A 12,541-nucleotide genomic window follows, 5' to 3' on the forward strand; every position below is an offset into this window, starting at 1 on the left:
AAGGCATGCCTACTGTGTGGCAGGTATACTATATAAAGTGCATGTACTGTGTGCCAAGTACTCTCCAAAAAGTGTGTCTACTGTGTGCCAAGTGCACTACATAAATCCTGCCAACTGTATTCCAGGTGTTCAACATAAAGCATCCCCACTGGGTGTTGCATGCTCTATGTAAAGTATGCCTATTATCTGTGTCAGGTACTCTACAGAAAGTAAACCTACTCTGTGCAAATTACGTAAAGCATGCCTACTGTGTGTCAGGTACTCTTCGAAAAGTGTACCAACTATGTGCCAAGTACTCTACATAAATCCTGTCTACTGCATGCCAGGTGTTCTACATATAGCATGCCTATTGAGGACCAGGTATACTACATTGTGTGCCTACTGTGTGCCTGGTACTCTACATAAAGCATGCCTACTGTGTGCAGGGTACTATATGTGAAATGCTCCTCCTGTGTTTCAGGTGATCTACATAAGGTAAACCTACTGTGTGCCAGATGTCCTGCCAGCAGGATAAAGCATCACCCTCCCCTCAATCTCTGGGCCAGCCCCCTGGGATCAGGCAGAGAGACCCAGGCGATGCATCTGCAGGAGTGAAGATGCCTATTTAACTGAAGAGTGACTGGAGGCACAGAGGGGGCAAGCCTCAAGCCCAAGTTGCATGGCTGGTCATGCCCCCAAGTCCAAACCTTTCCCTCTGCCGTGCTGCTCCACTCCCACTCACAAGGGACAATGCCCTGTTAACCAAGGGACATTTGTGATGGTGGAATCTCAGGCAATGTGGTGACCCCAGAGGTGACATCTTGAGGACCTTGTGTCACCCCCCGGATCACCCTCCCACATCCAGGAGGCACCACCCAAAGGATCTAGTTCTCCCCTCTTGGGCCTGCCCGATCCTGTCCAGGGCGGCCCTGTGGGATGGTCTCAGGTGAGGAGCTCGAAGGATGGGGCTCCTGGCATAGCTATTGAGCAGGAGAGTGGGGGAAAGACAGTCCTCCTGACACTGGTGGCATGTTGGGGAGACCCCAAACCTCCTTCTTCCCCTCCCACTGGCTGGGGGATTCAGGTCCTAGAGCCCTCAGTGCAGTGGGGTGTGCCATCCCCCCAGAATCTCCTCCCCCTACTGGGGCAGACCACCTGCTGGCAGGTCCATCCATGTCAGGATCAGGGGGACAAGGTCAGACAATGATAAACCAGGCAGAGTCCTGGGACACACAGCAGAAAGAGCCCCCAGTGCCCAGACGTCTTCAGCTCACTGTGGACCTACGGTGTGCCAGGAATATGCAGGCAGCCTAGAGCAGGAATGGTGGCCACCACCAGCATTCTAGTAGAGAGAGTGGAAGGTGGAAAGTGCAGACTCTGAAATACAACCAGAACAGCTTAGATCCAAAGCAACCACAGCCAGGCCCAAATAAGAAAGACGGTTACCAGGACAAATGCACAGGCAGAGGACCTATTCATCAACACCATGAAGAAACTGCGTAAAACCACAGAAAGAAGAAGAACAGCTCCTCAAAAAATAAAATTGAAGTCAAAGACGATTATAATCTACCTCAAGAGAATTCAAAATAGCTGTCATAAAGAAACTCGATGAGTTACAAGAAAAGTCAGATAGACACTTCAATGAGCTCAGGAATAAAATTAGTGAACAGAAGGAACACTTCAACAAAGAGTTTGAAACTCTAAAAAGAAGCCAACAGAAATTCTGGAGATGAAGAAGACGATTATGAGGGGAAAAAATGATGTAGAAGGCATAAACAATGATGCAGACATTATGGAGGAGAGAATCAGTGAGATAGAGGATGGAAACCTACGAATGATCCAAGTGGAAAGGGAGAGAGAACTAAGACTTTTAAAAAAGGAAGAAATTCTTTGAGAAATATCAACCCAATTAGGAAACATGACATAAGGATTATAGGCATCCTAGAAGAAGATAAGAAGACGAGAAGGAGAAAGGAGCAGAGAGTGTATTCAAGAAAATAAAAGCTGAGAACTTCCCACACCTGGGGTGAAATTACAAGTACACAAAGCCAATAGAACTCCTAATTAAATCAATGCAAATAGGCCTTCTCCAAGGCACTTAATTTTAAAACTGCCAAAAGTCAATGACAAAGAAAAAATATTGAGGGCAGCAAGAGAGAAGAAAATAACCTACCAAGGAACACCTATCAGGCTCTCTGTAGATTTCTCAGCAGAAACCTTAAAGGTGAGAAGACAGTGGAATGATATATTCAAAATACTCAAAGACGGAAACTATCAGCCAAGAATAATCTATCCAGTGAAATTATCCTCCAAATATGACAGAGAAATAAAATCTTTCACAGACAAACAAAAGCTGAGGGAGTTAATTGCCATTAGACCTGCTTTAAAAGAAATGATGAAGGATGCCCTCCCACCTGAAACAGAAAGGCAGAGGTTTACAAAGCATTGAGCAAGGAGATGAATAGACACAAAAAATCAGAAAAGTGCAGCTGTATGTCAGAATAGGTTAGCAAAGATTTAATTATAAAATAGAGGATAAAGGGAAAGAAAGCATCAAAAATAAACATAGCCACCTCAATTTGGTCACAAAGCATCAACACAAAAAGAATGATTTGTGACAACAAAAACAAAGAAGGTGAAGAGGAATGTAAAGGAACCAGCTAGGCTGATGGAGATAAGAAGCTGTCAGAAAATGGACTATCCCATCTATGAGATCTGTATACGATCTTCATGGTAACCAGAAAACAAAAAATCAGAGCAGAGTCACAAATCATAAGTAAAGAGGAAACTGAGAAAAACATCACAAAAAAACACAAAACTGAAATACAAGGGAAAACAAACAGTGGAAATATAGAACAACCAGAAAATAAACGATAAAATAGCAATATTAAGCCTGCACAAATCAATAATCATTCTAAATGTAAAAAGGTTGAATTCACCAATTAAACAACACAGAGGAGTTAGATGGACTGAAAAACAAGAACCAACAACATGCTGCATCTGGTAAACACATCTCAACTCTAAAGACAAACACAGGCTCAAAGTGAAGGGATGGAAGATGCTACTCACGGCAAACGGCAAGCAAAAGAAAGCAAATGTTGCCACATTTACATCAGACAAAGCAAACTTTAAGATAAAAAAGATGACAAGAGACAAAGTTGAGCATTATACAATTATAAAAGGGACATTCCACAAAGAAGACATAACACTTATTAATATATATGTACCTAACACGGGAGCACCAAAGTATAAAGCAAATATTAACAGACCTAAAGGGAGAAGTTGACAGCAACACAATAGCAGTAGGGGATCCTAAGACCCCACTCATGTCAATGGATAGATCATCCAGACAGAAAGTCAACAAGGAAACAGTGGCCTTAAATGAAACACTAGACCAGAAAGACTTAATAGATATACACATAAAACATTCCATCCAAAAAGAGCAGAATACACATTCTTCTCAAGTGCACATGGAACATTCTCAAAGATAGACCATATGTTGGGAAACAAGCCAAGCCTCAATAAATTTAAGAAGATTGAAACCATATAAAGCATCTTTTCCAACCACAATGCTATGAAAGTAGAAATCAATGACAAGAAAAAAGCTAAAAAGTCACAAATACGTGGAGACTAAGCAACATGCTACTTAACAACTGCTGGATCTATGAAGATGAAAACACAGCATGCCAAAACTTAAGAGATGCAGCAAAGGTGGTTCTAAGAGGGAAGTTTATACCAATACAGGCCTCCATCAAGAAACAAGAAAAATTGCAAATAAATAATCTTACACTGTACCTAAAAGAACTAGAAAAAGAAGAACAAATGAAGCCCAAACTCAGTAGAAGGAAGGAAATACTAAAAATATGAGCAGAAATTAATGAAATACTGACCAAAAATACAATAGAAAGGATCAATGAAACTAAGAGCTGGTTCTTTGAGATGATAAACAAAATTGACAAACCTTTAGCAAGACTCCCTAAGAAACAAAGAGAGAAGACTCGAATAAATAAAATCAGAAATGAAGAGGAGAAATCACAATGGACACCACAGAAATACAAAGGATTATGAAAGAAAATACTATGAAAACCTATTTGCCAACAAATTGGATAACCTAAAAGAATTGGATAAATTCTTATCATCATACAATCTCCCAAAACTAAATCAAGAAGAAATAGAGACTCTGAATAGACCAATCACAAGTAAAGAGACTGAAACAGTCATCAAAAACCTCCAAAAAAAATAAAAGTCCGGGGACAGACGGCTTCTCTAGTGAATTCCACCAAACATTTAAATAAGGTTTCATATCTGTTCTACTCAAACCATTCAAAAAACTAAAGAGGAGAGGATGCTTCCTACCTCATTTTATAAGGCCAACATTACCTGGATACCAGACAAGGACAACACAAAGAAGGAAAATTACAGGCCAGTATAGCTGATGGACATACATGCAAAAAGCCTCAACAAAATACCAAACTGAATACAACCATACATTAAAAGGATCATACACCACAATCAACTGGGATTTATTCCAGGGATGCAGCAAGGGTTCAACATCTGCAAATCAATCTATGTGATACACCACATTAACAAAACGATGAATAAAAATCACATGATCATCTCAACAGATGTAGAGAAAGCATTTGACAGGATCCAATATCCATTTATGATACAAACTCTTGATAAACTGGGTATAGAAGGAAAATGCCTGAACATAATAAAGGCCATATATGAAAAACTCACAGCCAACATCATACTCCATGGTGAAAAAGTGAAAGCTGTTCCTTTAAATGAGGGAAAAGGTAAGCATGTCCACTCTTGCCACATTTATTTAACAAGTAATAGAAATCCTAGCCAGAGCAATTAGGCAAGAAAAAGAAATAAAAGAGATCCAAATTGGAAAAGTAGAAGGAAAACTGTCACTATTTATGGATGACAGAATTCTCTATATAGAAACTCCATTAGAATTCACCAAAAAACTTTTAGAAATAATCAATGAATACAGTAAAGTTGCTGGGTACAAAATCAACATACAAAAATCAGTTCCGTTTCTATACACTAATGACAGACTTGTAGAAAGGGAACTCAAGAATACAATCCCATTTACGATCATAACAAAAAGAATAAAATCCCTAGGAATAAGTTTAACCAAGGAGGTGAAAGACCTATACATTGAAAACTATAAGATACGATAGAAAGAAATCAAAGAAGACATCAAGAAACGGAAGGATGTTCCATGCTCATGGACTGGAAGAGCAAACATAAGTTAAAATGTCCCTATTACCTAAAGCAAACTACAGATTCAGTGCAATTCCAGTCAGAATCCCAATGACCTCCTTCACAGAAATAGAACAAAGAATCTTAAAATTCTAATGGAACAGCAAAAGACCCTGAATAGACAAAGTAATCCTGAGAAAAAAGAACAATGTTGGAGATATCACACTTCCTGAATTCAAAATATGCTGCAAAGCTATGGTAGTCAAAAAACATCATGGTACTGGCAGAAAAACAGACATGCAGATCAATGGAAGAATTGAGAACCCAGAAATAAAATCACACATCTATAGTCAGTTCATCCTTGACAAAGGAACCGAGGACAAATAATGGAGAAAGGAAAGTCTCTTCAATATGTTGTTGAGAAAACTGGACAGCCACGTGCAAAATAATGAAAGCAGACCATTATCTTACACCATACACAAAAATTAACTCAAAATGAATTAAAGACTTGAATGTAAGACCTGAAAACATAAGAAAAAGAGAAAGAAAGAAAACATAGGCAGTTCACTCTTTGCTGTCAGAATTAGCAGTAACTTTTCAAATAGCATGTCTACTCAGGCAAGGGAAACCAAAGAATAATAAACAAATGGGACTATATCAGATTAAAAAGCTTCTGCAAGGCAAAGGAAATGACTAGCAGAATAAAAAGAAAACTCACCAAATGGGAGAGAGTATTTGCAAATCTTATATCAGACAAGGGATTAATTTTCAAAATACATAATCTCCAATACATACACATCTCACAAAAAAAGAACTCAATCAAAAAAAGGGTGGAGGATATGAACAGTTCTCTAAGAAGATATACAGATGGCCAACAAACAAGTGAAAAGATATTCAACATCAATAATTATTAGGGAAATGCAATTCAAAACTACAAATGAGACGTCACCTCACAACTGTCAGAATGGCTATAATTAACAAGACAAGAAATAACAAGTGTTGGAGAGGATGTGGAGAAAAGGCAGCTCTCATACACTGCTGGTGGGAATGCAAACTGGTGCAGCCACTATGGAAAACAGTATGGAAATTTATCAAAAAATTAAAAATAAAAATACCATATGATCCAACTATTCCACTACTGAGTAACCAAAGAACACAAAATCAATAATTCAAGAATATTTACACACCCCTATGTTCATCACAGTGTTATTCACAATAGTCAAGATGTGGAAGCGACCCAATCTCCCATCAATGTATGAATGGATAAAGAAGGTGTGTATACGTGTATACACACAATGCTGTACTACTAGCCATAAAAGGCAAAATTGTGCTGTTTATGACAATATCGATGGACCTTGAAGGTATTATGCTAAGTGAAATAAGTCAGACAGAGAAAGACAAATACGGTATGAATTCACTCATATATTAGAAGATAAACAAACACATAGATGAGAACAGGTTAGTGGTTACCAGAGCGGAAGGGGGAGGGGGAGGATGAAAGGGGTAAAGGGACACACACGCTGGATGATGGGTAAAAACTAGACTCTTGGTGGTGAACACAATGCAGTCTATACGGAAACTGAAATATAATAATGTGTACCTGAAATGTGCACAATATTATGAACCAATATGACCTCGATAAAATAATTTTTAAAAAAATAGAAACATTTAAAAAGTATATTTTTATACTAAATGTATATAGTTTTAATAAAACTGTATAAATTTTATAACGCATATAAATTTTATATCACTATAATATATATTTATTTTAAATTTTTTAATTATGAGTATTTCATAAATGTTTATTCATATTTAATATATATTGACTCTTTGAAAATAGTATTCCTGTATGAGGCCAAAGAATCACTCAACAGATCCCAAAGGATCCATACCATAGTACCTATAGTCTGACTGCAATGAAGTATATTGAAAAATAACAAACTTCAAAAATATGCATGACTGGAAAATAGGCCAATGGAATCATTTTGGAACCAGCAGAGGGGCAAGTCTTGGGTGGAAATTAGGAGTTCAGTTTAGACATATTGAGTCTGAGTTTCCTGTTGGAATTCGCATAGGAGAAGTCCCATAGCAGCCTTTACTGGGCTGATCGAGACCCTGCTGCCCTCTGCCTTCTCTCTGGGGTGCAAATGCTAGATGTCCTATTACGACACACTGCAGGTGTTACTCAATTTCGTTTCATTGGGAGATAACTTGATCTACCACCTTTCTGGGTTGGTTTTCTTTTCACATTTTCTGTTTTAATTGACCTCCTTCCTCTTTTCCATAATCTTAGATTTCATATTCACTGTAATTTAGCAATATATGAAACCTGGTTTTAAAAATATAAAACGTAAAGGTTGATCTCTGGCATGAGAGCATGAAGAACTCTGTGTATCTATTCTCTTGTGAGCAGAGTGAAAATTATAAATGCACATCCATTTTAGATCTCTGGAAATGGTCCTAGAGACAAATGAAACATTGTTCCAGAAAATCTGCTACAGCCTGGTGTCACCGCAAATAGCCAATGACCATTCTACAGATAAGAGAGGTAAGGTGACATTTACTTGACCCAGGCTGAGGACTATAATCCAGGCAGGTAGTCTCCATAAAGGAAGAAAGTGTTCCAGAGAAACATGGTTTTCAGTGTAGTTTTATACCTTTTTAGAACAAAGAACATACATGAAACATGCCCAGAATACATATTCATCAAAGTTTCAAGTAGATTTTCAGTTGCAAATTAGCAGGTCTACATGACGCTGATGTCCAGGAAAGGGAATTTATCCCTAGGTGTTCTGTTATGGGCGTTACTAATACTGGCTCTGTCTTTTGGGGGTTCAAGTCCACTCTGGCTGTCTTTTCAGGGTTCGAGTCTCCTCTGAAGTAATTGAGGGATTGAACGACCCGGCCATTGAAGAGGCCCGGTACTTGGGATCTGGCAAAATGGGAGCAATCTGACCCTTGACGAGTCATTAGTGGGGTTTGAGTCCCCTCTAGAGGTTGAGTCCCCTCTGGAGTGATGAGGTGTGGATTCGAGGTGCCCCTGGAGTCACCAAGTCTGTCTTATGTGGGCTTGAGGCCCCTCTGGAACTGCTGAGTTTGTGTAGTCGCAGAGCATGAGGACAAGCCCCTCTTGCGTTACGTGAGTGACAGAAGGAGGGGTCCTCTTAGGTGGGGTTAAACTCCCTCTGGAGTGGTTGAGTCTGTCTTTGTGGTCGGGGATGCCTGACGTTGATCTAGTTTTTCCATGTCTGGCTTTCCAGACTCCTACATTCCCCTCTTTTCCTTGCCCTCTTTTTCGGCAGTCCCTGGGTAAAACCCACCTTCTATACTTTTCTTTTCCATTTAAGGATTTTTTCACTTGGCTTGGGTCTGCTTTCAGGATACTATGGTGCTAAACCTCCTGTGAGCAAAATTTTGTGGCATTTCCATCACCACTAACCATTATAAGCTACTCCTAGGAGGTTGGAACAAGACCATAAGAAAAGACCCCAGCATATGAGGGGTGGGGGCTCTTCCTAGCTCTTTCCGCCCTTCTACAGACAATCTCCAGACACAGCCCTCGTAGGTGGTGGCGCAGAGGGAAAGCATCCAGGATGCAGCACAGGGTGGCCTGGTGCCCCCTTGCCCCATTGCTGCAGCCAGGGTGGAAGCACAGATCATGCCAGGGCTGGGAATGGGGGTCCCAGCTGCAGTAATAGTGGGGCGGCAGCAGTGGGAGGGGCAGCCTGAGGCCAGGCAGGTGCCCTGCTGCAGGGGCTCTGCACTCCCCCTGGCCCAGCTCAGCCCTGGTGACATGAGCAGCAAGAGTGGCAGTGGAGGAGGCTCGGCGTCCAGTCACTTCTCTGCAGGCTGGACACCGAGATCAGGCTGGAGCTGGAAGAGCTGTCAGCACTGTGCAGTACATGCAGGCTTCTAAAGCCAGGGGTGCTGCCAGCCCTTATATTTACAGTGGGAAGCACACACTAGATGTAGGGCTGACCCATGGGAATTCATACGCTTGACAAAGCAAAGCTTTCCACACACCCTTCCACCTGGGCGGATAGTCAAAGGCTGTTATCCATCCTCCTCAACTCAAGGGAAAGTCAGCTGTGCTGTTAAACCTGGGACATCTCAGGGTCTGCTTTTGAAAGCCATGCAAACAGTAAGCTAGCCTTCCCTTAACTGGTCTAAATTAAGAGAGGTCCAACAAGGACCTGAGGAAAACTCCTCCACCTTTCTTTCCAGAGGCTGGAGGCTGCCTCAGGGGATACACCCTGAGACCCAGGGTGGTACAGTGGTTCTTAATACCTATTTCACATCTCGAAGTGCTCCAGACGTCCTTAGGAAACTCCACAAGTTGGCCACAGGTCCTGAGACTGATTCTGCCCAGCCAGCAGAGGCTCCTTTGGGGTGTTCAACATTGGGATGTAACTTAGGATGACAAAGAAGGCAAGAAGATGAGAAGTCATGCCATCCTGTTAGCTGTGGCCCTCAAGACTGCTCAAGGTGACCTGAGGGAAAGGAAGACGCCATGGGTGAGTGACCCCGGCCCCCACCAAGGGACCACAAGGCCAGCAACAAAGTTGAGGCTAATCCATGTGCATACTGCTGGCAGGAAGGGCATTGTAAGTGAACATAAATGAGGCCACAATGTTACACTATATGACCCCAGCCCCTCCTCTGTGTGACCACTCACTGCTCTGCATGTACTCCAAAATAATTCACATGCTCTCCTGATGTATGGCCTCCACTTATGTATGTGCTCCCCTATAGCTTGATAAATTAAATCTCATTTCTGTGAGTTTCTCTCTAGGAAGAGGCTGACCACAGGCAGGAAACACACCTACCAGACACTCATCATCACTGACAGAAGAAAAGAACAATGAAAGACCCTGGAATGTGTCATACCTGAAGGCCAGCATTTCTAAACCTCTCTTACTGCCCATTTTCCCTCTATAACTGCCTTAAGATCCCATAATTCTTGAAGATGCTATTTCAGAGACATTAGTCTGCCGTCCTCCTAATTACGCCAGCTAATTGAATTACAGCTGCCTTTCTCGATCCCTAGCTCATTGTGATTCACTGGCTCAGATCAAAGTGAGCAGAGTGAGCCCACTGCCCAGTATCAGCATTGGGGGTGGGATTGTCTGAACCGTCCCCAGAGAGGGAGGGCATTGAACAGGAGGGGGTCATGCCAACATCCCTTGACTACAGATGAGATATGATGGGGCCACAGAGCTCCCCAGCTGGCTCCAGGAGCCTCCGGTTACCTTGGCAGTGGGAGGAGAGCATGTTGAATTTTTGCTCAATACTGGAGCCACATTAAAGGAAAGTGTGACATGAAAAGGTATCAGGAAAAAGAGACAAAAAGATTTCCAGAGCCCTTGACCTGTGAAACAGAATGAAAACGCTGAAGCATTCTTCCCTATATGTATCAGAATGCCCTGTTCCCCTTCTAGGGAGGGGCATGCTATCTAAGTTAGTGGCCTCAATAAGCTGTGAACAAGACAAAATAGAGATCCAATTTCCTAAAGGTCGGAGAATTGAGCTCATGGCCCTCTTGCAAGATACACCAGCATCTGAGAAGGAAGAGATTCTCCTAAATGTATTGAGCCTAATTAAGTTGGAAGTATGGGCACAAGGACAGGTGGGAAGAGCAGCCAGTGTTACTGCACAAAGGGCACAATCGGCTTGCTGTCAGGCAAAAGCCAATTGTCAAGAGGCAAGATGGTGGCAGAGAAAGCACATTTTATTATAGCTTGCTAGCAAAGGCGAAGATGCAAACTTAATGTCCAAAAGAACCATCTTAAGGGGGCACAGAATCTTGAAGCAGTCATATAGGCCGGTGGGATACAGGGGAAGGGGTTAACAATGTTGACCCTCTGGTGTTACAGACTGGGAGTCCCCACACCAGATCTTTCAGTTGTCATTGATGATGGCTGTCAGCTTAGACTCTCTGTTCATAGGTCATCAGGTTTCTAAGGAACTCAAAAGAACAAAGTTATTGTCTTATCACAGCTGGGAGGTAAATAGACAAGGAGGGGTCATAAAATCTGCAGAGCAGTTGGCTCTCCTGGAGGGTGCATATCCGGCCGGGTTCATTAGTCAAAGGTCATTCAAAGTTACAATACGGTCTCTTTTCTACACTATGACTTCCCTTATGTCAACCTTGTGTTGAGCCAGTATCACCAGTGCCATGCCAGTAAAGATAAAATCGAAGCAGATAGATCACTGGCCCTGCGTGAAATACTACCCTTGAAGCCAGAAGCCATAAGAGGAATCTTACCTGTGATCAATAGGCTTTTAGAACAAGGATTGATCAGGCCACGGAGATTCCCATGAAACACTCCCATTTTACCAGTTAAAAGGCTGGAAACAGGGAAATATAGATTTGTTCAAGAGCTCAGGGCTGTCAAGGTGCGTTTGAATCCTCATGCCCCACTCCGTCCCCCCAGGTGATGTCTGATCACCCTGCCCTGCCTTCAGCAGGAATCCTGTTAGGTTGGTGAGATATTGTGATTTATAATAAGAAATACCTTCACTTCATTTCTGGAGCAGAGCTCCTAAAACTCTTTTAAAATTTCTGATACGAGAGCTATAGGGGCATCTTTTGTTACAATTAATTACTTTTGTCCTCAGTTCCAGAAATAACTCCAGAGCAATAAAGGTGAAACAGATATCTTTTGTTATTCGTAACAAGCCCTTTTCAACCACACCTGAATTTATGTTAATGGGGTGACTTCTGGAGAACCTTAAGGGTGGGGGCTGGTAGGTGGGTTGGAACTCTCAGCCCCATCACCTTCACCACATCTCCAAGGTGGGGAGAAGGGCTGAAGATTGAGATCAATATGGAGTTCAGAGAGCTCCCAGGTTGGTGAACACATGGAAAATTTGGGGAGAGTGGCACACTCAGAGGGAGCCTGGGAGTTCCACATCCCTTCCCCACATGACTTGACATCTTGGAAGATCATTCCCAGGTACAGGCTCCCACTGTCAATCCAGAGTGACAACGGAGCTGCATTTATCTCTCCTAGAACCCAGGAAGTATCAAGAGCCTTGGACATCACTGGGAAACTTCATGCCTCACGCTGGCCCCAGTCCACAGGAAAGACTGAAAAGATGAACCAAGAAACACTTAACCTGGGACAAGGTGTTGTCCCTGTCCTGTTGAGGATCCCTGTAGCCCCTGAAGGAGGCTTCAATTGAGCCTCTTTGAAATGATGTATGGGAGAAGATTCTTGGCTTCACCCAAGGGGGAGATTATATACAACAGAAGGAAATTGTGATCAGGCAGCACTTAAAAATTTAAATGAAATTCTAACTTCTGTTCATGAGTTTGCCTCTCACGGGTCCGTGTTCCCATCAGATG

Source organism: Equus asinus, chromosome 10, assembly GCF_041296235.1.
Source record: "Equus asinus isolate D_3611 breed Donkey chromosome 10, EquAss-T2T_v2, whole genome shotgun sequence".
Lineage (NCBI taxonomy): Eukaryota > Metazoa > Chordata > Mammalia > Perissodactyla > Equidae > Equus > Equus asinus.